The 24,896-nt window shown below is 41.1% G+C and overlaps 1 protein-coding gene across 3 annotated transcripts in view; it reads right to left on the reverse strand.

The window, feature by feature from the left end:
* FOXN1 (forkhead box N1) overlaps positions 1-12,413 on the reverse strand; it is a 36,825-nt gene extending 24,412 nt beyond the window's left edge. The window contains exon 1 of one of the 3 annotated variants that reach the window (XM_057372040.1): positions 12,074-12,413. The gene's annotated coding sequence lies outside the window, so the exon portion shown is untranslated. The other 2 variants (XM_057372042.1, XM_057372041.1) reach the window with 2 other exon arrangements.
* Positions 12,414-24,896: the final 12,483 nt, after the last annotated feature.

Below are 24,896 nucleotides of genomic sequence, written 5' to 3' on the forward strand. Positions count from 1 at the left end.
AAGGATGTGCTCAGGGATGTGCTCAGTGCAGAAACATCAGAGACACAAAAAACCAAGTTCAGGGACTGTTTAACTAAAGGTTTTTTTACGTTTTTCTTTGGAAATGTCAGACTACAATACGTGTAAACATGTAGAATTTCACCTGTTTAGAATTCTTAATGCCATTAGGCAAAGCTGCAGTGTTGACTGGAACAGATTYTCTTGGTTTTACATGGAATTAAACGGAATCAGCTCAAACTGCAGCTTGGACAYGTTTTACATGTTTACTTTGGGCTGTACAGTGTGGTTTACACAAGACTCTAACCCTCTCAGTGAAGAAAAAACAGTGTATGCAGCCAGCAATGCAGCACTGCTTCAAACATTTATTTTTTGGGTGAAATCACTGAAAAAGAAAAAAAAAAAAAATCCACCCAAACCCCAAGACTAAAGCTGCTCTGACTTCAAAAGATCAAAGGTCTTTCAGCATCCACCTACCAAGCAGTAGCTAATCCAGCAACTCACAGGAGCGCAGCTGATGGGGAGTGATGTGTTCTGCTGACACCTATTCCTAGGCATGCATGAGAAATGGTGCATATAAAGCAGGAAAGATGGAGGAACAGGTCATGGAGAATGATATTTATTCCTCACCTTCCAGTACTAGCGAGAACCTTCCTGTCCACAGAGCCACAGTGGTTTTTTTTTTTATTATTTTTTTAATTATTTTCCCAGTGGTCAATACTAGATTTTGAGTTTAAGGTTTACTGGGGAAACTGGGCTGATGGTTTGCTTTAAAGGAACTAAATATCCACTGAAATCCTGGATATAGGCAGAAAAAAAAAATCTTCGTGTGGATGAATATTTGGTTAAAATAGAAAATGGAAGAGAAAGGTTTTCWTGGGGAAGGAGGTCACTGGTGCTGGGGTGATGCTGAGATTTTGTGGGGCTTTAAACATTCACAGACAAGCTGGAAAAAGAGCTGRAAAAAGCTCCACGACAAAATTTCAGCTTGTTCTGAGCAGTTATGATGAAGATGAAGTGGGAGGAACAGCAAAAAGACATGATGAGGTTCAGTGACGGGGCATTTAACCTTGCAGGTTAAAGAGGAGTGAAAAAACATTGTTAACCAAACCAGGGCTGCAATTCTGCACCTGTGACTTGCAAACTGTGGCTGCTGTTCCTGAGATTTTCCTCGGGAATTGAGTCTTTTCCACTGCTGGAAATTAGATACTGATCTGAGACTTTGTTTTCTTTCAGGAATGGACATTTTTCCCTACCATGAGCACTGCACACTGTTTCAAACACAAAACCCCACTGAATATTTCACATTTCAGTGCCATGAATTCTCTGCAGCGTAAAAGGTGATATAATTCCAGAATTTACAGGAGCAAACATTTCTTTAGGAAAAAGGAGAGACAGAATAAAATTGGGGGTGAAAAAAAACCCCAAAACCACTCTTGTCTCCCTTCCCCCCCAAAATTACAAAGTCATTCCCACTCCAGCATCAAGTTGAGAACTCGGTTTTGTAATTTAAAATTTTGCCTTTGGAATTCCAGGGAAAGCACGAGACAGACAGGCTGAGGAATAAATGAGGGAYGGTTTGGAGATTAAAGAACCTTATGGGAAAATATGGCCTGACATTGTTTTGCAAAATGAGTAACATAGAAATATGTTAATCCTTTAGGGAGGAATAACTGCTGGGAAGGAGATGAGATACAAGAGACTTGAAATTAGGAAGACTAAAAGAAGTGAGGGAGGAAAAGAGGATTTTATATTGTGGACAAAACTAAGGTCGTGTATGAAGGCATCAAATTCCCCAGGAAGGATTTGGTTTACAGGAAAACTTAATATTTGTTGTTAATAAATAAAACTTAATATTTGCTGTTAATATAAGTACAAAGGAAATTCCTAGGGTGGGGGAAATGAGAGAAAATATGAAATAGGCACAGCTTATTGTATTATTGTAAATACATCTGTATTTACAATTATGAGATGCAAGACCAGCACGAGAGTCTGTAAAACCTTTCAGTTGTGGCCATATCATTCCTTCACAAAATTACCCTTCTCTCCCTTCTCTGCCAAATGTCCAAGGCTGGTTCTTCCCCTTTTCCCTGCTCACTTCCCAAGCACTCACACCTCTGCTACACCCACCCGTTTTCCCAATACCTAATTTATTCCTTGAGCCTATTTCTGTCTCATCAACTCCGTGCCCTCGCTGTGAGCAGCAAAAGGAACCAAGAACAGCTGTTTGGTTTTTAATTTCTCTTCRGTTTTTAATTTRATTTAATTTTATTCYTCATCTATTTTAAGTCTTTTGGTAAAATTCGTTGTGAAAGCTGTTTCTCTTAAAAGAAAAGCAAAACAGAGCTGAGTTTCTTTCCCATATTCTCTTCATTCTTGAGTGTTTGAAAACACATTGCTCAAGCCAGCATGGTTTAAATGTTTGTTGCAAAGCTTTTGCAAAATTTCTTTATCTAGKGTGGACTTTTATTAATTTTAAATTTTCCTCAGCAAAACCACAGAGGGAAAAATGCCCAAATTTATGATGTGCAGACCCTTCTTCAAGGGATACATGAACCTCTTCAGGGCTTCAATCTCTGAAGGATTTTATCAAGAGAGCAGCTAAGAAATGGAGAGCATGATGGAAGTCTTTTCCATGCTTAAAAATCTTGACTTTTTAAAATGAAAATCTGAAGCAATAACCTATTTCAAGAGCTCTGTTTGTGTTCAAAAGACCATATTTGCTTTTCTGTTTCTTAACAAATTACAAATTCAGTCTTTTTGCATGAATCCCTTCAGGGCAAGAATGTCCACTATGTTGTAATTGAGACAACAAATCTGCTTTTTTTTTATCTATCCCAAATCGTGGCTAATTAAAATATCTTCTGGCAAAGTGTGAATGAAAAAAAATAAACTAGAAAATGCAAAGGTCACGCTTGATAAGGAGGATTCAGTTCTATGATTTTGTGAACAGCTCTCATTTATAGGAAAGCAAAAAAAGAAAAAAAAGGGATTTATTTCACCACAAAACCTGAGCTAATAACACTCTTAAATAAAGGAATTTTGCAGAAACAGCAAACGTCCCTAAACCTTGTGTGCAAAAACAGTTTTGCAATAGAGTCTGAATAAACAGTCCTTGTTCTGTTGAGGGAACATTTTTTTAAATAAAAATATTGAATTGTGTACAAGACCTTGAAGCTGTGACAAAATTCTTAATAGAGATGAAAATTAGAAGCAGGAAAAAGGTTAAAATTAATTCAGAATCATATAAGTCCTGCGTTTTCCTGTATCACTGTGCAGTTTATGAAGCCAAAGAGATTCTTTCTGGGAATCTCATTCCCCCTCTAAACAGGGATTTTTTCCATTTTCTCCTTAATGTGAAAATTAACTCGATTATTGTAATGGAATCTCAAATTTTTGGGAGCAGCTGGCTCTAAAGAGGTTGAAACTACTCTCATTTCTTCTGTTAAAATATTAAATTTCAGTGATACATAAAACATAATTAACTGMTCTAAGGGGATTACCACATTAAAGGCCAAGACATAAAACTAAACCTATTACAAAAGCGATTCTGTTTTCTTATGCATAAAAAAGAATGCAAATGAAACTTTTTATAGGTGTTTGTTTTCAACACAGAAAGCACAGCTGATAAAGAATATTCATCGAGGGACTAGAAATACAGTTTTGTATTATTGCTGACGAGGTCCTCTGACATGCAATTTTCTTTTAGGAGAAAGAAACAGAATTGATATTTTAATATATATTTAGATTTTATAAACCCTCATAAATCTTTATCAAGTTTGAAAATGGCAGCAGCTCAACACTTTGACTAACAGATCTCTGTGGGTAACACAATTTTCACTCRTTCCAGTGGTTTTGCTTTCTTGGACTTTCTGAACAACTAGAGGACTAAATTTATAATATTATAGTATTTTGGCCATTGTAGAGTGATGCAAAACCAGAACAAAGTTATGGATTCAGTAGGAGAAAAAAAGATGTCAACATGGGAAAGTAGGAACCTGAACAAAGAGACTTTGTCAGTGTTTATTCATGAATTAATGAATAAATTTAAAATTAAAGAGCATGTTTTTATTTTAGACCTTTTGCATTCACATATTTACACCCTCTGATTTAATATTTTTTCCTGTCAAACCCAGCATTTTTTTTTCTTTTGAAAAAATTTTTAAAATTTAAAAAAAATCATTTTAATTGTGGCAGCTTATCAGTTGTAAAGTGGGAAATGTATTTTATAGCCAARGAGATTTGGGCTTGGGGTGAGTTTTATCTGAGTCTGTGTTACAGGAATTTTTATGTGAAGGTTTTTTTTTGTCAGTTTATCTACTCTTTGCTGTTGAAGAAGCATAAAATTCTGCTTGGAAGCAACCTCATCATTTGCCTTCTTTTTCAACATTATTTTTTTGTGGCAGAAGTTTCCTGCAGCAGATTTCACTCTATGGTCAAAAACCATTTTCATCTGTGGCTGGGAGCCTTTAGAGCAGAGTTTAAATATGTMTTTMAAAAAACTTWAAAAAAAAGTTTTTGTCTCCAATTCATACCAATATCTRCAGAACAGCAGAAAATATCAGTGGAGAAATTCAGAGTCCCAAAATTGAGGCTGGGAGGGATTTCTGGAGAAGATCTGGCCCTGCTCAGCTGGGTTTAAATGGACACAAGAACATGAAAACAGCTAAAAAATATAAAGCACGTGCCTGGTTCCTTCAGTCAGGGAAATGCAGGCTCTGTGCCTGTTCCAAACCCCGTGCATGATGTTTGGATATTAACATCTCTAATGAACCCAACACCAAACTCGCTCAACCAGGCTAAAGGAATTCTTTTGGCTTCTCTCATTTGGTTTTCTTACAGTCTTCTTTTCCTTCTCTCTCTCTAAATTAAATAATGCCAGTTGTCACTTTTCTTATTTTGATCCCTGCTGCATTTTTCTCTTTTTTCTTTTTTTTTTGGGATACTCGGTGCTGCTGGAATGCGGAGTGGGCAAGAATTGCAATTTTTATTTTATTGAGAATGCAGATGTTGGTATTGGTAGTTATGAAATAAAGATAAAAACTTGATTCTTACAAGAATCTCCCAACTTGGTTCTTATCAAACCTCAGGCAAGTAATCATAGATGCATCACATGCTTATTTTTCAGAATTTAATGTTAGATTTGATTATCCATGTTGTTAAATTTATGGACTTCACTCCTGATGCTTCCTACCTTCTCTTCCAGTGTTTACAAATTCCACATTCTCATTCTCTCTTAAATTCCACTTTGCCTTTCTTTCTCAATTAATTTTTGAGTATCTTTACATGTGGTATAATCTTCAATTCCTGTATATCTGATCTTTTACTATTTTTGTTAAATATATTTGTTAAAATAGCTTTTTTTCTGTGGGGCTTTCAACACTGAGGAATGTCATCATTTTAAACCAAATTTCGTAGCCTCTTCTGCAGTCCTGTTGAGCCTTTCTGCACATTGGTGCATGGATAAATCYGACTTATTTTGCCTGTTCAAAACAGTTTCCTGTTCTGTTTTTGTAGATTCAGAGATGGAAAAGAGAGGAAAAATTATGCTGGATTTTAGCTGCTCAGTTTGCTGAACACTGAGCTGCAGGGCACTCTCACCTCTGTGAGGATGGGCAAAAATCTTTTTTTTCTTTGAAGAATTCTAGAGTGTTTTAATCATTGAATGGTTTTTTTTGTGAAGCAGAGAGCTTTTCCATGTGACTACAGGTCTTTTCTGCTGTGTGCTGGGCATTAAATATATATATATCCATGAACATTAAATTTCCACAGATTTAAATAAGTGGTATTATTTCTCAAAACCACATAAGACTGTAGATTATCCCCCCTTAAAAAACTACTTTGCATGAGTGGCTAATCTTGGAAAAGTTGGTCCTGGTTTGTAATTTTTCAGTGCTTTGAAAGGTTCTTATAAAAGATGTTGGGCAACAACACTGGTTGCATGTTCCCAAAACAGAATCCRGGTGTCACAAAGCTGACCCCAAATCCATGGGCTGGAACAGGTGCTCTCTAGACACTCTGCATTTCAAAGAAAAAAAAAAAAAAACCCATCCCAAATCTATTCCTGGGTGGAAAAGTAGGGCAAACATTAATTACTGACCTTAAAGCACAGTGGAAAACTAACGGGGCATTGCCAAGTCAGAGGATGAGAAATTGTGGAATATTAATGATGTTTGCCTGTGATCTCATCYGTGGAAGAATACCTGTGTTCTCACCTCCCAGAGGACAGGGCTGAGGCTTTTTGAGGTCTCCAGGTTCAGTGGCCCCAATTAATTTCGTGCTGGTGAATTTTAGAGAATCAGCTGAAATTACTGCAAAGCTGCAGGTCTGAAGGTACGAGTGGATTCACCAGACTGAAAGGAGGAAAATCACTCCCTGTCCTCAAATTAGAAAGGGTGAGGTGGCAGATTTAGCTTGAACTCACAGAAAAGGAAAAAATTTTAAGCCCTCCAAAGTAAGGATGGGAAAAAAAAGAGGAAAAACTGGAAGCTGTTATGGATTTGCTAAGGAGGAATTGTCCTGCCAGTGGAGTTTCCCTGGATTTTGGCTTTGCAAGGAGAGAACAATGCAGATTATACAGTTGGGTATTAGAGAGGCTTCTCTGCTGCTGCCTGGGATGTTCTCATAGGCAAGCTAAGAAAAGGTATTTGAGATAAAAATCCAGCTGAGAGAGGAGGTAAAGCTGGGTGGAAAAGAGAATTAGGGGTKGTTAGTGACTGGCTGCTGTCAGAATGAAATGGTGTTTGGCAAGGATTTCTTCAAGAGCTTGACACTAGCTGGTATTTTCACTAATCACTCGAGTGAAAGGCTGCAGAGAGGAGCTCTAATCAAACTTGGAGACATCTGGAGGCTTTGCCTATGTATGTGGAGGGCAGGATTAATATTCAAAAGGAGCCAGAGAAAATGATCTGAAGAAAGCAAAATGCAGCTTGGTAGTAACTGAGCTTGGCATCCAGGCAGGAATAACAAACCCTGCAGCCAGAGAGGGAGGAGAAGGGACAAGGCAGAAATTCTGCAGGGTTTTGAGGTTTTAAAGGGTTCCAGGCTGAGCCCAAATCAGCCACAATCATCGTGGCATAATGGARCAGGGTGTAGGTGCTGGCAGAAATGTGTTCTGTGAGACCTGGGAAGGCAAATCCTCGTGGTCAGATGTCAGCTGAAGGTTTGGGATTTTGGTCACTGCGTTTCAAAGCRCTGCCTTCCAGTTTGAAGTCCATAGAAGAGAAAGGACAATGGTCAGAGCCCTGGAAATTCTGGCTTATGAGGAAAGACTGACAGAATTAAGGTGGTTTAGTCTAGAAGAGAATTTATACTGAAGGAYATTCCAGCTCTTTTTTCCCTCCCCTTTTACTCGCTCTTCACAGCAGCTCGGGAGGACACTGCCTCGCTGTTTAATTATTCCAGCTGGGAAAATAGTAAATTATTTCCTTCTATGAATTACTTGCATTCCTGGGAGAACAGGTTCCTGTCTAATATTTCTGGCATCCTACCATTTGCCCACAGAGGGGAATGTTGCAGGGACCTGTCCTGGCAGGTCTGTTGAACCAGCAGTTAAGAGTTTGCAGGGCAGGGATACCTGCCCATTCCAGGAGTAAAGCACGGGATAGGTGTGGAAGTTGTAAGCTGACACTGGATGAGCTCCTTTGAGAGGCTCTAACAAACTGGTGAGGCAGCAGTACAGAGGGAAACAAATTGGGTTGAAATGACAGCATGTTCAGCTTCATTACATGACTCTGATGGYGATGGAACCTCACCCTCCTGAGCTTCATTCATTTCTGAGCACTTCACCGGCAGGGAGATAATAACGCTCTGGATTGCAGTCTCATCCAAGCATCTTAAAAATGATTTTACATCTGTTTACYGAGCCTCAAAAGGCACTGCTGGGATTTGTGAAGGCTCCAYGGGGATCACTTTGTGCTAACCACAYGTTTAGCAGCTCCCTCCAGTCCYCAGCAGCATTCAGCAGGGCCCAGAGAATGAATTTTCATTTGAAAATGTGGGGAATTTAGGTAAAAAGGCACATAATGGCCTTATGTATCATTATTCTGTTTATAGAATGCAAAAAGAGAAACCAAACCAGATGTCTCTAAGCCCTTGCATGCTGAATAAAATAAAGGATAATATATTCTGTCACAGYTGTTTGGAATATGGATGGGGCTYGGAGCAGCCTGGTCTAGTGGAAGGTGTCCCTGCCCATGGAACAAGATGAGCTTTAAGGTSCCTTCCAATCCAAACCATTCTGTGATTTTATGGTTCTGTGTGGGCTCTTCTAATTGCTGTTTGAAGGAAGAATAGTGACATATAGTCCCCTGGGGAATGGGGACAGGTTTTTTTTGCAAAAGAGTGGAGTTTTTTGGCAAAAAACTCAGCAAAAACAGAGCTCTGGGTTGTAGCCAGGGGATTCAACTTCTTAGCATGGTGGAAACAACCACTGTCAGTTATCTCAGGAGATTTTGGGTGCACAAGATGGGCGAAAAAAAAACAAACCCAAAATGGGCAGTATTGTCCAGGACTTCACTGATTTTAAAATACAATGGCAAAAATCCCAAAATGTTTGTCTGAGGGGTGAGGAGGCAGCTGGGAAAGTAGCAGAGGATGTGTTAATGAAGGCACTACTTGGATTTATGTCTGAAATGCAACAGAAGAGTCAATTTTTGCTCTAATCCTATTGGAAGTGGCCAAATGTCCCYGATCAATAGGACTGGCCAAGATTTTGCTTTTTGTTTCCAATCCAAGCAGCATCTTCTGGTTGGCAGCACATGAGGGCATCGATCCCAGAGTGGCTCAGGAGGGAGAGCAGAGTTCTGATCCTGACCCAGGGATCCATGGAATAATTYRGGTTGGAATGGACCTTAAACCCTTAAACTTTCCACTGAAGCAGGTTGGGATTTTCTCAGGGCATCTCAGCCTCTCTCAGCCTTGCAGAGCTGTGAAAATTCCCACCCTGCTTCCAAATATTAACAACCAGAAGTATTCCTTGGGTAGAGTCACAGAGGCAGAAGAGGAGGATGTGATTTGTAGCTCTCTCCTAATCTTTGTTATCTCCCTAATTAATCTCTTTGCCTTTGGAGCTAATGATTTTTGGGGTGCAGGAGAGCAGAGAGGTGTGTTCGACCCACATTTCAGAGCGGGGGCTGTCTGAGGAGCAAGGAAGGGCAAGGCCAGCACCAACAAATCCTCTCTGCTGGGAATCATCCACATTTCCACAATTCCCTATTTCCCCATTTACGCATTTCCACATTTCCACATTTCCATGTTCCCATTTCCACATTTCCACATTTCCATGTTCCCATTTCCACATTTCCACATTTCCATGTTCCCATTTCCCCATTTCCACATTTCCTATTTTTCCCCTTCCCCATTTCCCCCTTTCCACATTTCCACATTTCCACATTTCCACATTTCCACGTTTCCACGTTTCCTATTTCCCCCTTTCCACATTTCCCCATTTCCCCATTTTCCCCTTTCCATATTTCCACATTTCCCCATTTCCATGTTCCCATTTCTGCATTTCCCCATTTCTGCATTTCCACATTTCCCCATTTCCATGTTCCACATTTCCACATTTCCCCATTTCCATGTTCCCATTTCTGCATTTCCCCCTTTCCACATTTCCCCATTTCCCCATTTCCACGTTTCCACATTTCCCCATTTCCCCATTTCCCCATTTCCATGTTCCCATTTCTGCATTTCCCCATTCCCACATTTCCCCATTTCCTGTGGCTTATGGACACAGACCCCCCCAGCTGTGGCTTCACCTGTGCCACATCCAAAACAACTTTTCCTGATTTTCCAACACTCCAGAGCTCCTGCAGGAGCCAGGCTGGAGCGCTTTGCATGTGTAATTGTTTGGTTTGCAAGCAGGACAGAGCAGCACATGTAAAAATCCTTCATTATGCAACTCAGTGCTTTGAGTGCCTGCTCTTTAAAGGGTAAAGACATGTGGGGTTCTTTTAATTTTTTGTTTTTTATTTTGTTTGGGTTTATTTGCAATTTTATTCCTTTTAAAATTTACTGCATGGACTAACACAGAACTTCTGCCTTCCAATCCGTCTGTGGCCACTTTGGGCTGTAACCAAAGGATCATTTTGGTTTTAACATAAATCAATTATCAATTTTTTTTTGCTTATTTGCAAAAAATTGCAATTTTCTTTTGCTTATTTGCCCTCAATTTGCAATATTTTTTCTGTTTCAGATTTTTTTGGAGGCCTCATCACTCCCTCCCTGTCCTTGGTCATTTACCAGCCYATGAAATCAGGTTATGGGAGTGATTTCATGCTTGAAAGTAGTTCTGCATGACACCACTTCTTGTGTTAAATATCTGTAGTTTTGTGGCCAGAAATATTAGAATATTGTTGTTGTGGTTAATGTTTAATTTCCAGAAATCTTAAACAATTACATTTAAAAAAAAATTTCTGTTTACAACGTAGATGCTCTGCAATAGCATTGAAAAGATATTTAAAAATTATTTTTAAATATATTTTTCTCGTTATCCTCTGTACCTGAGCTGCCAACTATTGTCCTAAAAAAGGAAAGCTTGTTGTCACCAGGATTAGAAGGACTTTACTTCGTGTAGGTGGATCTTCCCTCTCCCTACACTTTCCTCCTGCAGTAATAACAATGTTTTATGTGTTCCTGGCAGGTTCCCGTGCTGCACCTACCACAGTGGCATTTCACAGATATTTCCATTTGCTCCCCAGAGTACTGAGCTGACTCCTGGCACGTGGCTSCAGTAACATCCAGGAATTCAGCAATATCCCACCAGAATCTGTGCTCACGTACAAGGCAGGTCTTTCTCACACTCTGTTTTTACATTTGAAGCTCAGATTATTTCATTTACATTAATTCTACTCCTGCCAGCGCCCATCTCCCCTCACCAGGATCAAAAATCTGCTTTAATTGTGTATTTTGGCTTCATATATCATACCTGGCTGACAGAAAACCTCAAAATCCTTTCCTCCTTCAGAAATATACTCAAGATATCCAACTTTTTTTTTCTTTTATGCCCAAAATTAATTGTTAACAAAATATCTACAATTTCAGCCTAAAACTCATCCAGTTCAGCATAGCCCATGTAGTACTCAAATTAAAAAAATATGATCCTGATAAACCAAATCAAAACATTTMTAGAATAAAATCCAATTCCCCAAGATTTAATCTGCTGTTCAGTAAGGCAGGAGGGTCAAGAGTTGAATGACAGACGGTTGTTATTTATAGGTTTGATAATTATTGTGTTTGTAACACAAACAGTCCCTTTCTCATTGGAAATCCAACAGTCTGAAACTAAAAAGTGAAAAGAAAATTACATATTTCCCCTGCATGTTAAGAAATAAGAAATAAGTTTCTATTTGCAGCACTCATATTCAGTCTTTCCCGCAYTTAACACGTCCTGGCTTCTCTCTGGATGTCATTTCAGTCACCTTTCCATACAGGAATAAATCTAAACAAAGTTCTCATCCTCTACTACGAAACACATGAGGCAGAAGAACCAGATTTAAAGCAGCAGTAAAAACAAGCTTGGTTACAAAAATACAGAACTTCCCAAAGTTTTGATTCACCACTGGAAAAAGTTTGATACAAATCTCTTCAGAATAGGTGAGACATGAGGTTTCCTATATTTTTTTCACAAATGCTTTTCTTGGGTTGTTGTTTCATTCCCCTCTTTGGTTTTTTTTTTCTTTTTTACACTTCCAGCTTTCTTTACAATTATGGAGCAGAAGAATTTGCTTTAGCTGCACCCTACACAAGAAAAAAGATCTCTTTTCCTTTGGGAAGTCACCTCCAATCTTCCTTTCCTCCCAGTGCCAATGGATCCATGATCTTACCTGGTGTTTCCTTGGCTCCTTCTCCTTCTCCTCCGCGCTGGTGGCTGATAAATACCTACAGCAGGCRCCGAGGAACGGGATGGAGGTGCTGACCTTCCCCTTCCCTCAGCCTGGAGTTCTTCAAAGTCAGCCCCAGGGACTTCACATTAAATAGAGGAGCCAAGGCAGGAGAGCTCTGCTCCCCCTTCCGTTTGGCTTTCACGGCTCACTTCTAAAAAACCTGCACGGAGCTGTCAGAGGTTTCCTCTTACCTTTCTAGCGAAGCACAACGGCGTGGTGCTGCTCCAGGACAGGATTAGGTCATTCAAACAGCCCTGCAGAGAGAGGGGAGGCTCAGAGGTACGGAGGCTCCAAAGGCTGGAAAGATCTGATCTTACATCAGGTGAGAGAAGGCAGCTGGCTGGGCAAGCCAATAATTATGATATCAGCTCTTGCTCGCCTCAGGCAGTCCTGCATTTAATAAGAATACAAATATGACTAAGCTGCATTTTTTTTTTTTCTTCCCCTTGTTCTCTTGGTAATTCTTCAGAGAAGTTGGGCAGGTAYTGAGCTCTAACTGTCTGCAAAGGGAGCGCTCCTTCTCCACCTCTCTGTTTTCCTTTGGATTTAAAATACCCATCTGTTACCGTGTTTTGCAAGCCTATTATCCACCTGTGGTTATTAAAAACACTCTTTCCTGGCATGGAGTTTGCCAGAGGATCCCAAAGCCTCCAGCTCCCAGAAATAAGTGCCTTTCTTGCATTTATTCACCCTGATCTCAGCATGGAAAGGAGCCGTGGCTCCACGTTGGAATGTCAAAACATCTTGCACTGTTTAAGGCATCGGGGGAACACTACAAAACCAGCACACTCGAGACTTTATTCCTTCCCAAAACCAGAGTTCCTTAGCACAGCCATAAAACCAGGACTCAATCAGAGGAGGGGGTTATTGTGGGGCACAGATATATTTATGTGGAGAATTTTTTTTTTTTTTTTGTAGGGAGGAACAGGAATTGAAATGTGCAGTTGCAGGAGCGTGTGTTCCTGCTGCCCTTGCCTGGCTTTGGGCACACTCTCCAGTCCCCTGATCACACCTACTGTAATAACACTCACCTACCTCATAGGGTGTTGTGGGGATTAATTAATGTTTGTAAAGYGCTTTGAAGATGAAAAGGCCTGAATGGGTGCTAAATATAATTATCGTCATTCCACAAAACAGTAGAAACATCTCTGTGGCCCCCAGGTCATTGTATAGGTACACCCATGTTTATCTCCCACGATTATGGTTAGATACTCAACAAGGTATTGAAACTTTGATAAAAATTCCCTCTCTGCTCTGGAGGATGTATTTAAATTCATGCTAAGTTCATGCTATTCATGAGGTGTTTTTTTTTTGTGACAGCTGTTGGAGTATATTTGACACTGATTTGGGACAGAAAATCTCTGCCAGGGCATCCACATGCCACAAAAACAGGAGGAGGCAAATCCACGTTTTCACCTGTGATGAATTATTTCCTACCAGGAGTTTGCCAGTTTGATTTTATTAAATCTATCAGAGACTTCTGACAGTAGAAATGAGGACTTTGTTCAATTAATCTGCTGGATCTTGTGGAGATGTGGGCATGGARTGTTGGTGGATGAATTCTTCCCTGTCTGGAAGATCCCAAAGATAACTCTGGGTAATGACTTGTCTTTTCCAAGGACTTTCACGTTTGATGTTCCTCAGAGTTACATGTCTCAGGCTGGCAGGGAAGGTTCTGAGATGGCTGGGACTGCACTCCACATCTTTCTTTAATTATTCCCAGATTCTGCGCTGCCTTTAATTCCTGATTCTCCCCGTGATGGCTGGGTCAGACAAATCCGAGATGGTTTTTGTGTCAGTCAGAGCACAGAACCAAAGTCAGGCTGTCTCCCCAGGTTCTTGGGGTGCAGCTGCTGCAGCCAGGCTGTTTCTGGTCCCTCTGTCCTGCATGTTTTTGCACCACCTCGGTGGGTGTGTTTGCTTGAGCTGCACTCACAGGTCGATCACAGCGCAGAGATAAGAGCCTGAATGAAAGTGAACCACAGACTGGAGAGCGTTATCTCCTCTTTCCCGGGATAACTATCAGGAGGAAATACCTAGAGGAAAGCAGGGTGGCAGAATTTGCTGCAGATTTTGCTGTCTCTCACCAAAGTGTGTCACAGCCTTGGGCCAACACCCGTTTTTGTGGATGTAAAGAAACACAGCCCACCCAACAACGCTGCTTCATGAAGTCTCTCCTTTTGAGTGGCAAAAAGAGTTTTGTGGCATTTAAAGTCAGTATTYTCTTTCTCCTCACAGAGTTTTGTTTAAAATAGTTTGTTCTGCAGGAGGTGAAGCCAAAGAACAGGAGAGATCGAGATGTTTGCATCAGAACAACCTTGGTTTTGTCAGATCCAGACTAAACTACTGTAATGTGATAACTTTATATCTCTCCTTGGTCTGGGAGAGATAAAAAAAAAGTGAAGTCTGAGTTGTTGATTTGTTGTACTGGCAGCTATGCTAAACTGTTAAATTCTGTTCCCTAATCTGATATTTAATTTTGAGGGGGGGGGAAAGAATTAAAATTTGCAGCCATCAAAGYTGCAAAGTAAATATTCAACATGCGAGTCAGTGGAACCAATTCAGTGGTGTCTGGCTGTGTCTTTTGTCTGAGGTGACAATGTCAGCAGGTAGAAAGAGTTCCTTTCTTCTTCCATGAGGGCTCAGCTGCCCAGTGAACGTGACCAAAGTGGGAGGATTGTTTGGTTCTTCCTTGCAGGAAGCACTGGGGAAGGAAGAGAAATGACAGCCTGAGTGACCTGGTGTGGGGTTTTTGGGGTATGTCCAGAATGAGCAGCTCAGRATCCTTTTCCCTGTTTATTTCCCTGTTTGTTTCCCTCATTTAGGGGGAGTCATCCTGCAGGATCTGCTTCCTGTAGTGCTGCCTTTTGKCATCCTGGGAATATGGAGTCACTGGAAGTTGGAAAAATGTTGTTATCCTCGTTTTCCACAGTTGGATTTGTGTCTCAAAAGTTTTCCCTGGGCTGGTGCTTTCCAAAGGAGATGGATAAGCTGAGCTCAAAGCTGTGAATGACAGTTTGTGTGCAATTTGGAACGTTTGATCCATTTTAACATTAAATATTCTACAATTTCTTCACAAGGAAAGGCACTGCTGACCTCATTATAAACCCCTTCTGCTATTTATCCAATYTATGATAGGCAAGAACAGTCTTGTTGATCTGGAAATTTGTCAGCGAGGAGCTCTCCCTATGAACTTCACTCTTTGCCCAGCCAAGGCATAAATTAATCCCTTTGATTAAATATTCCTACTTAATTTAGCAGCGGGATAATTGCTCATTTTTAATACATTGTTTATATTTTATCATGCAGTGATGGCAGCACCATTCGTTATCATAAAYAGCTTTGTAGGCTCACAATTTTTGAATCCTAACATTTGGATGATAAGCTCACAAAGTGACTTTAGACGTAATCTAACCAGCTATTCTGCCACCATTAAATAGGAAAAGTGGCCCAGCATCTCTCCCTTGGGATCACCCGAGGGAAGACACACCTGGGTGTAACTTTAACCGTCTGCTGGGCTGCCTTTAAATAGTAGTCAGGGCTTGCTTTTTATCTTCTGAGATATCCCTAGGGAATACACACCTTGGTTTAACCTACATACGCTTCAGTCCATTCCTGCCCCTCAGAAGTGATCACAAGTGCATTTATCTGTCAGTTTTATGTGTTTAGAAAAGCACATTGGTTAAAGGGAACTTGGCAATGCCAGYGTTCCAGATATTTCACTGAATYGAGGGTGGTTTGGGCTGGAAGGGAYCTTAAAACCCATCCTGTCCYGCARTCTTCCACTRAACCAGGCTSTTCCAACCTGGATTTGAGCAATTCCAGGGATTTAAGAGAGTATAAWTCTCATCCCCTCTTCTTTTGGCAAAATACATCTGTTTTTGCCCAGATGTTATGGAGTATATTACATATTGTTATTTTTTATGAAGGATCTGCAAGCTGGAAGAGTGAACGATAAAATTCACCAGGGAGCTCTGAATTGCAGCCTCCAAGCCTGGCACTCCCATAAAATGCTCTTTTGTTGGCATTTGCAGAACTTTCTGTTTGCTAATTGTTCGATGTGAAATTAAAACACAAAGAGCCGTCATTACACACGAAATATCATTTCCCGGCCGGTGATTTTGCCTTGCCCATAAAACCCAGCATGAGGAGCAATGTGGCAGCCAGKGCAAGGTGTTATTTTGTTATTTTAGCAATGAGGGTGAGCTCCAGACATGGTGTTAGACTTGACTGTGTGCCTTTTGTGCTCCAGGTGAAATTCAGGAGGGTGATCTGGACCTGTGGTGCAGCCATTGTGTCACCAGCACTGGGTTTTGGTTTGCCTTTTTGACAACACCGCTGCTCGTGTGCAGCTGTCAATGCAGCAGGGAGATAATTAATTGGAGAGAGAGAGATTGGGCTAATAATTGGGAGTAATAATCTCTGATTGCCCTCACGGGTTTATTTTGTCTGGTGGTTAATTATTTGGTCCTTATGACTATCAGGATCCTGCATMGTTCCGGGGTAGATCTGGATCTAGGTGGACGTGGATCCTTCTCCTGTCCTCGGGGAGGAATTCCCATCCCTCCTTGGAGCTGATCACTGTAGAAATACAAAATTCCAGACCTCAGACTCAGGTTGGAATGCCCTGTGACAGATCAYAAACCTCCTTCTCTCCTCACAGAAYGTAATTAGCGAGGAGCTGGCAGCATTCTGTCAACTTTCCCTTTTCTGTTGACACTGCACTTCAGAAAAAAGCCTTTTGTGATTTTTTTTCCCTTTATATTTTTTTTTTGTTGCGAGGTTAACAGAAAGGGAGCAGGCTTTCCTAGCCTGCAGCTGCTGGCTGAGTGGTAGCTTGGCAGGCTCTCTTTGTTTGTTTGGTCTCATGGCTTCTGCATTTTTGGCTGCCAGGCTGTTTCCAACATCACAGAGCTGCACAGAGCAAGGCTGTCGGGGGAGTTTTGGTGCCATGGCATGAAAAGGAGAAAGCCAACCTCACATCAGCTTCCAGAGCWCGGGAATTTGATSAATGTCAAAGTCAGGGATGCAGAASAATGTGGTCAGTGTGACAACAAAATGATGGAACCCCAACAACAGTGCTGGTATTGGGAGAGGGAGAGGTTGATCCTCTGTCTCATCACTTCCAGGCTCCCCTATCTGAGCAGGACTTTCACAAGGTCAGAGCACAGGAGATTCTAAGGAGAATGCTGCTGCCTCCTGCTTTTGAGGCCCTGAGGGACTGTGGCAGTTTGGAGAACATGTGGATCTCCACTGGAGACCTTTGAACCGCAGGAGTGTCCCCAGCCCCATCCTGTCACACTCATGATGCTGAATAGCACTGCAGGTTTGGCCACTCGGGCATGAGCAGGAAAAGATCACTCATCCATGACTTCATCCWCTTGCTTCTGAGGCCTGCTTTTTAATTTTCTTTTCATTTTTATTTTAGGCCGAGTGGTGATTTCAGAGGTGTTGAATAACCCACACCTTCTCCCAATAATGTGCAGCTTTTAGTTCTTGGGGCTTTTTTTTTTTGTCTGTTCCTCCTTGTTGATGTCCTACTGCTGCAGCATCATTTCTGGAGCTGTGGCAGAGCTCAGGATGAGAATTAATTTGTGAATAAGATGTTGTTTTGKGGTTCAAATGGAAATGTTTGCAATTCACAGCACTCCAAGATGGAACACAGGGTGCTCTTGCACTGTTCCTTTACAGCAGCTGAAGAGAATCTTGTTTGAACTTTGGAATGTTTCTCCACATCCTCAGCTTGCAGAACCTCCTAAATCCCTTTCAAAAAATGTATGAATTTAGGAATACTGATCTGGACTTTCCCTTGCTCAATGTATTTTCTGTAGAAGTAGGGGGAACCCTTCAGCTAGAGATAAAACACTAAAACCTTCTTGGTACCACAACCTTTAACCAAGTTTCTCTCCAGTTAGTGACATRATTGGTTCTAAACAGGATGATTAATATTTAGCCAGCCAGAAGACAGCTAACAGTGYTTTACTCCTGCCAGAGGCTTAGACTAGCACATGATTATCTTCTTATAACTGGCTTGGCAGAAACGTGTGTGTGTGTGTTGGTTTGGTGTTTCTTTTCTTTTCTTTTTCTTTTCTTTTTTTTTTTTTAGCCCCTTAACCATGTCTAATAACCAGAACAACTGGTCTGTCTTCTTTCTTTCTTGGAGTGTGCTTGGATGTTCCTGACTGCAGCGCTCCACGAGCAGCCTGTGCCAACACATGCACGCCCTTTTCGTGTTTCTCCACTTGCAGAGGATTTGGGGGAATGTTTTTCCCAAGCTTTCCAAAGTATCAATGGGARAAATTCTGACGCATCGTCAGAGCTGCGCTGTGTTGCAGAAAAACTGGTTTGGGARTACAASTYGAATTCAGTCCTTGAGTTACAGAGAACCTGGATGGTTTGGGTTGGAAGAGACCTTAAAAATCATCTCATTCCAAGCCTTACCCAAACACTAAACCAGGCTGAAATGGGATTTTTTTTTTTTTATTTTTTTTTAATTTTTTTTTTTGAGCTTGTAAAGAGAATACGGTTATATCTGCAGGATTTATAGGTAAAACTGGCAGGTGTGGGGTCATCACCTCTCCAAGGTGTTCTCTCAAATCCTACCAGCCTGGTTTTGAAATAGAGAGGAAAATTGGGATGGGCTGAGCTGGGATATTAAAAAGGACTGACACATTTTGGGGTTTCCTAAGCGATTATGATGGAAAAGCAGCCTGGGATGAATAATTTGACACAGACTAGAGCAGTGGCTGGATTTGGGGGAGCAAGCAGCATGTTCAGCAGGAAGGTTGTGGAGTTGTAGCTGGCTATAGTCAGGTTCTGAGCTGATCTCCCAGCTCCTGGACTTTGGAACCATCAGAATTCCCAGCTTCTCCCCATCCTGCACAAACCATTTTCCCATCTTGCTTGGACCACCCTCCCTTCATCTTCACCTTCACACCCAATAGTGRAAAACACCAAAACCCTGAAATCATCCCGGAGGTATTATCTTAGAAACGAGCAAATGATTCAATGAAAGAAGGAGTGAATCATGTAAATACCCGGAGTGTTGTACCTCAGCAATGTCCCTCCCTTCTGAGTACAAAGCAAAGAACAAAAGCAGGCTGCTGCCTGGCATGGGCCCCTCCTAGATGACTTGCTGGGACTGTGAAATCATCAGAAGCCTCAGAAAGAAGTGCTTAGGCAGCGTTTATGGCTTGATTTTCTTCTCTCCAGTCCTCTGAGAGTGCAGAAACGGTCGCTGTGTTCTCTTGCTTGTAGTCCAGAACACGCATGAGGAAGGCAAATATTTAATGTGCACACATTTYTGGATGGCTTTTACATTTTAGAGGCTGGCAATGGATTTTTAGAGCTAAAAATCATTGCATGGAAGATAGGGCATAAACATTATAAGGTTGTGAAAATACAAAACCACGTTTTTATTGCCGAGGATGATTTTTAAACACGCTCTTGGAAAACAGGCAACGTGAAATTTTGTGGTTTGTTCAAATGGAGAGTTATGATGGGAGGTAAAAATCCCGAACAGGTCATTATTGCCCATCTGGCAGACAAACCAAGATTGCTTCAGCACTTAGAGGAGCTTCAGTGAGAATGAAATATTGATCTCAGATTGCCAGATTGAAAATTAAGTGTCCGAGATACAAGAGTCAGAGTAACCCACTTTGGAAGGTGTTCAGCRCGAAGTGTGTTGTGAAAGATCCTAATTATTTCATGAAAAATCATCGTACAAAAGATGAAAAGGCTTAAGGAGGATAAAAAGGAAGTAATTGCCACCCTGAGGTTTTCATTCTGAATTCAGTTTAAAATGTTTCATCTTAATTTTGAGTTCATGTGATTCTCCAAAGGCTCTGGTCTGTGAAGCTCCATAGGAGGCAACAGGAKCAGTTCTCCCCCATCTCCAACTCTCTCTTAGTCCTGAATTTTTAATGGTTTATTCAGTAAAATGGGAACACTCTGCAGCTACTCCACATTGCTCAAATGTCTTTGTCAGTGGGTTTTTTTTTCCCTTTCTCACTGCCCTCCTCTGTTGTTTTTCTGCACTGTGTGCTTTTCACTCCAGCTCTTGTGACATCAGTGGCCAATGTCTGTGAGGAATTGCCCGGGGCCAGTGTGACTTTCAAAGGATAAGACAATTTGTTCCCTTGCCAATGAACAGTTTATTACATTTCTAATTATTGTTATTAGTCTGGCAGGTGGTGCCATGCATGATATTTTTACAACTGCCAAAGATGCAGGCGCTTCTTTCATGATGAAAAAATAACCTGAGTAAGATTTAAAGGAAAACCAGGTGCTCTGCTGTTGTATGGGTTGGATAATTCTTTGCACTCTTGTGGTCTACACGGCACCTGGGTGTTTTTAAATCTTAAATTGAAACATCCTGACTCCTGAAAGATTTTGTTGTGAGACAATTGTAATTAGAGTGYGCTAGAGTTAGATATGGAGGTTTCTCTCCCTCCCTCTCGAGTTCTTTCCTCTAATCTTTATTACTCTACTTGTTGTGCAAATTAGAGACTCGTCATATTTATAAACTAACTCAGAGTTCACGTTAATCACTGCCTAAGAATAATAAATACCCCTTTCCCAATGAARATCTGAGCTCCTAAACTTGACTTTCTCTGCTCCGTGGGGTTGAATGCAGTMAGATTAAAGAAATAAAAATGATATMAATMCTCTGTGCTGGTGCAATGCCATAAAATCCCTCTGAGCAGCCCAGTCCAGCTCCACCCACTGCTACCTGGGCAGAAGAGTTTATAAAACCCTGAGCAACCTGTTCCAGTGAAAGGTGTCTCTGCTCATGGCAGGGGGTTGGAACAAGATCATYTTTTATAGTTTCAACCCAAATAATTTCATGATTCCATGATAAATCGTTCATTCATGACTTTTGTGCTGTCCTGGTACTGTGTGGCAAAATAAACTTYCTTAAAAGAGTTTCACATTATTATCCAGTAAATCCTGGATGATTTCGTGTCACACTGTCACTRAAGAGAAGAAGTGAATTCAAGAGCAATAGAGAAATAAATTTGATTTATTCATGGCCAGCACCGATGATTTTACTATCCCAAATCAGAAGAGCCAAAGTCCAGCTGGAACTTAACCTGGCCACTGTWAAGACAATAAAACTGCTCCTATAAACACATCAGTAAAAAAGGAAGAGAGAAGGAGAATCTSCATCCTTTATTGGATGTAGAGGGAAGCACAGTGACAACAGATGAGGAAGAGCCTGGATCCAGCCAGGGACACGAAGGGAGAGATGGAAATGCTCCCAGAGCCACTTTCCATCATTCACCAGCAGCTTTGGAGGTGAGCAAACGTGACAGCCACCTCCARGGAGGATCTGAAGGGGAATCAGGGAATGGYAGGGCTGCCAGGCTGACCTCAGGGCCAGCCTCAGGTGGAGCAGACCCTCTGGAATGTCACCACATGGGACAGCAGGGTGATCCTGCACATTTGGCACAGGGCCACCACAGGCAGGTCCTGCCTGACCAACCTGATCTCCTCCTGTCCACGGTCAGTGGGTGAGGGAGAGGCTGGGGTGAGACTTCCTGAGCTTTAGGAAAGGCTTGGACACCACTTCCCACAGGATTCTCCCGGGGAAAATGCCTTGGATGGGTGCACTGCTGGTAAAACACTGGCTGGAGCCCAGGGAATGGTGGTGGATGGAATTCCACACCCAGCTGGGGCTGCTCACCAGTGGTCACCCAATGGTCACCAGTGGTCACCCAGTGGTCACCCAGTGGTCACCCAGTGGTCACCCAGTGGTCACCCAGTGGTCACCCAGTGGTGCTCAGAGCTGGGGCCAGTCCAGTTTCGTATCTTCATCAGTGGTCTGGAGGAAGGGATGGGTGCAGCCTCAGGAAGATCAGATCTCAGGAAAAACACCTGGAAATGTCATCAGTGGTGGAGTCCCCATCCCTGGGGGGTTTGAAATGTGTGGATGTGGCACTTGGGGACGTGGGTTAGTGGTGGCTTTGGCAGTGCTGGGTTAATGGTTGGGGTCCATGATCCTAAAGATCTTTGCCARCCTAAACAATTCCATGATTCCATGGCTGGTCCCACACAATCAGCATTGCTGTAGGAGATGTCATGTTTTTGCTCACATGCCTGTGAAGCAACATTTTCTGTCATTCTCATGATACAAGGAAATTTATTATGATATAAACTTAATTTATTTATTCTTTCTTTATTTTTTTTTCTTTATTCTTATTCTGTATATGCCCCTTCTTTATTTATTTAATCTTTATTTATTTATTCTTCTCATTCACAGAAATGTCATTCTCATGATGCAAAGAAATTTATTATTACATAAACTTAATTTATTCTCTATTTATTTATTCTTTATTTATGTATTCTTTAGTCTTAATTTATTTTGTATGTGTCCCTATTTATTTATTTATTCTTTATTTATTCTTTCTTTCTTTATTCTTCTCATTCACAGAAGTGTCATTCTCATGATACAGAGAAATTTATTATGACATAAACTTAATTTATTCTCTATTTATTTATTCTTTATTTATTTATTCTTTATTCTTTATTCTTAATTTATTCTGCATATGCCCCTATTTATTTATTTATTTACTTATTTATTTATTTTTATGTATTTTTTTTTTATGTATTTATTCTTTATTTATTTATTCTTTATTCTTAATTTATTCTGTATATGTCCTTCTTTCTTTCTTTCTTTCTTTCTTTCTTTCTTTCTTTCTTTCTTTCTTTCTTTCTTTCTTTCTTTCTTTCTTTCTGTATTCTTTATGTATTTATCCTTTATTTATTTATTCTTTAAATTATTCTGTATGTGCCCTTCTTTTCTTCTCCATTTGCCCAGGAATTATCAAACAATCGGTAAAGCCAGGCACACAAATTTGCTGCAATTAATGCAAATTTTGTTTTGTACTTGATTTTACTGKATTATACTTTAGTTTTAGGGGGCAAAGAGATGGGACACCCTTCATCTCTGTCCCCTACCTCCATGTTTTATTGTGACAAATTTCCTTAATGCCACATTTACATCCTATAAAAATACAACATAAACTGGCAGCGCTATAAAATTAAGTATAACCTGTGAGAAAAACGAATTGATACAAAAAATTAATACAAAACTGAGCGTTTTTTTCTTTCTGTGACTTGCAGGAGCTGCAGCTGCCTAAGGACGGGCTGGGAATTTGGCTGCCTTGTGTCTGCACCCGCCAGGGCTCCGGSTAAGAGTGGATTTTGCTGCAGCAGGGAGCATGGGCATGTTTTGGACTCGTTCCCTGCAGGGGCTGTTCTGCAGGTACAGGAGGCCAACAGTGGCACCGAGTCAAAATAGTGGCTGGAAAAAAAAATATTACAGAGCTGGCTGCACCTGGTGCGGAGGAAAATAAAGATGTCAGTGCCCTCCCCTTTCCCCATCAGTTGTCTCRTGTTTCTGAGGTACAGGTGTGTGGTTAACTGTGTAAACAGACACAAGATTTTTTCTTCTAGGCTAATGAGCTGCGTGTTTTGGGGTTGTTTTTTTTGATTCCTTGTAGTATCTCTGCCAAAATAGTTCACTCTGCAGAAGTTTGCAGTGTGAACTCCTGCACTTCCACACCGCCTGTGCTCACTTGGAAGAAAGGCTTTGGTTTCTGGAGTGAGGATTCAGTCAGAGCCTGCCCCTCTGGCAGCTCTGCTTCAGTGTTTTCTGAATATATTTCAGAAATTTATTTTGTCCATCTGTGCACCAACAGTCAGAGCATCTTAAATTAATAAATAATGCGTGATCAAGGAATTTTTTTTTTTTTTTTTAACTGCACTGATCTACTGTGGCTATCCAGTTAGGTCTTCAAGATTTTGAAGAGCAGGAACTGTTTTAGAGTGAAAACCCCTCATTTTCACTCTCATGGAACCAGGATAGAGATCCCACCAGAGTGGGATTTCAGACATGAAAAATTGTGTATAATTTAGGCAGAACAAAGGTTTCAGTGCAAACTGTGGTCATTTGCCAATAATTAGGAAAAAAACTTCCCTGTCTTCATCCCAGAACTCCTCAGAACTAATTTTGATGATGTTACCTCAGCCTGGGTGATAAGGATATAACATTAAATGAATTCCAAAGATTATTTTGGATTATTTCCATGGAATTTTCTGAGGCTGCTGTTCCTGCAGTGCCAATCTCAGCTCTCAGTGCCCCTCTTGCTGAGGTCTGAGGAGAAAAGCAAAAGTGCAGGTGTGAGGAAGCTGCCACTGCACAACTGTGTGAYCTGTGATGCAGACAAGTGATTTATGATTGCATGTTTCACGTAGCAGGAATGACACTGCCAGAGGTGAGAGCGAGGAGGAAAATTCAGACTCGCTTCGGGTGACAGACGAGTCAAAAATCAAGAGGATCCTTTTTCAGTTTGCTGGCAAGTCTCATCAGGAGAGTCCTGGAGCAAAAAAGGGAAATGTGGCTTTCCTTTTGCAGTCACTGAGCTGCCCCAGATTAGCCAGGGCTCACTGAGATCCCCTCCTGRGGCAACTGGGAAAACTGGTGCCATTCCAGCTGATTGGAACAATTTATTCCCCCTCTGCCCACACCTTGCTCATCCCATGTTGATATGGGCATTATTTTCATCGATAGCTCCACTTCTCCACTTCAAGGAGACCACTTCTCCTTGTGCTTTATGGAAAGAAAGAAGAATCAGCAGAATTRCTGGAATTGGGTGTCCTGGAGCTTCACAATCCCCTCCAAAGGATGGAAAGCCCTCGATCCCAGTCTGGGGAAGATTTCAAACTGCTCTGCTCCTCATGGACTGGGATCAAGGGAAGTGAGGAATTCCTGGACTGCTGCTAGGTGGGCAGGACCTGAGGTTGTCTGAACGGTATAAATTGGAGGCAGAGTAGATTTTTRATGGTTTAATTGATTAATAGTTAATATTTCAAGCACTGTGGCAACCAAAAGTAGTTGTGATTAATTGTTCTATCATAGATAACTCACACAGGCACCCAACAACTGAACCTTGGAGCAGTTGAATGTGGTCTGATTCATAACAATATACAAGTGTTGAACTCTTGAATTAA

This window comes from Malurus melanocephalus, unplaced genomic scaffold, assembly GCF_030028575.1.
Source record: "Malurus melanocephalus ecotype Western Australia unplaced genomic scaffold, MMel_1.1 scaffold_162, whole genome shotgun sequence".
In the NCBI taxonomy this organism is placed as follows: Eukaryota; Metazoa; Chordata; class Aves; order Passeriformes; family Maluridae; genus Malurus; species Malurus melanocephalus.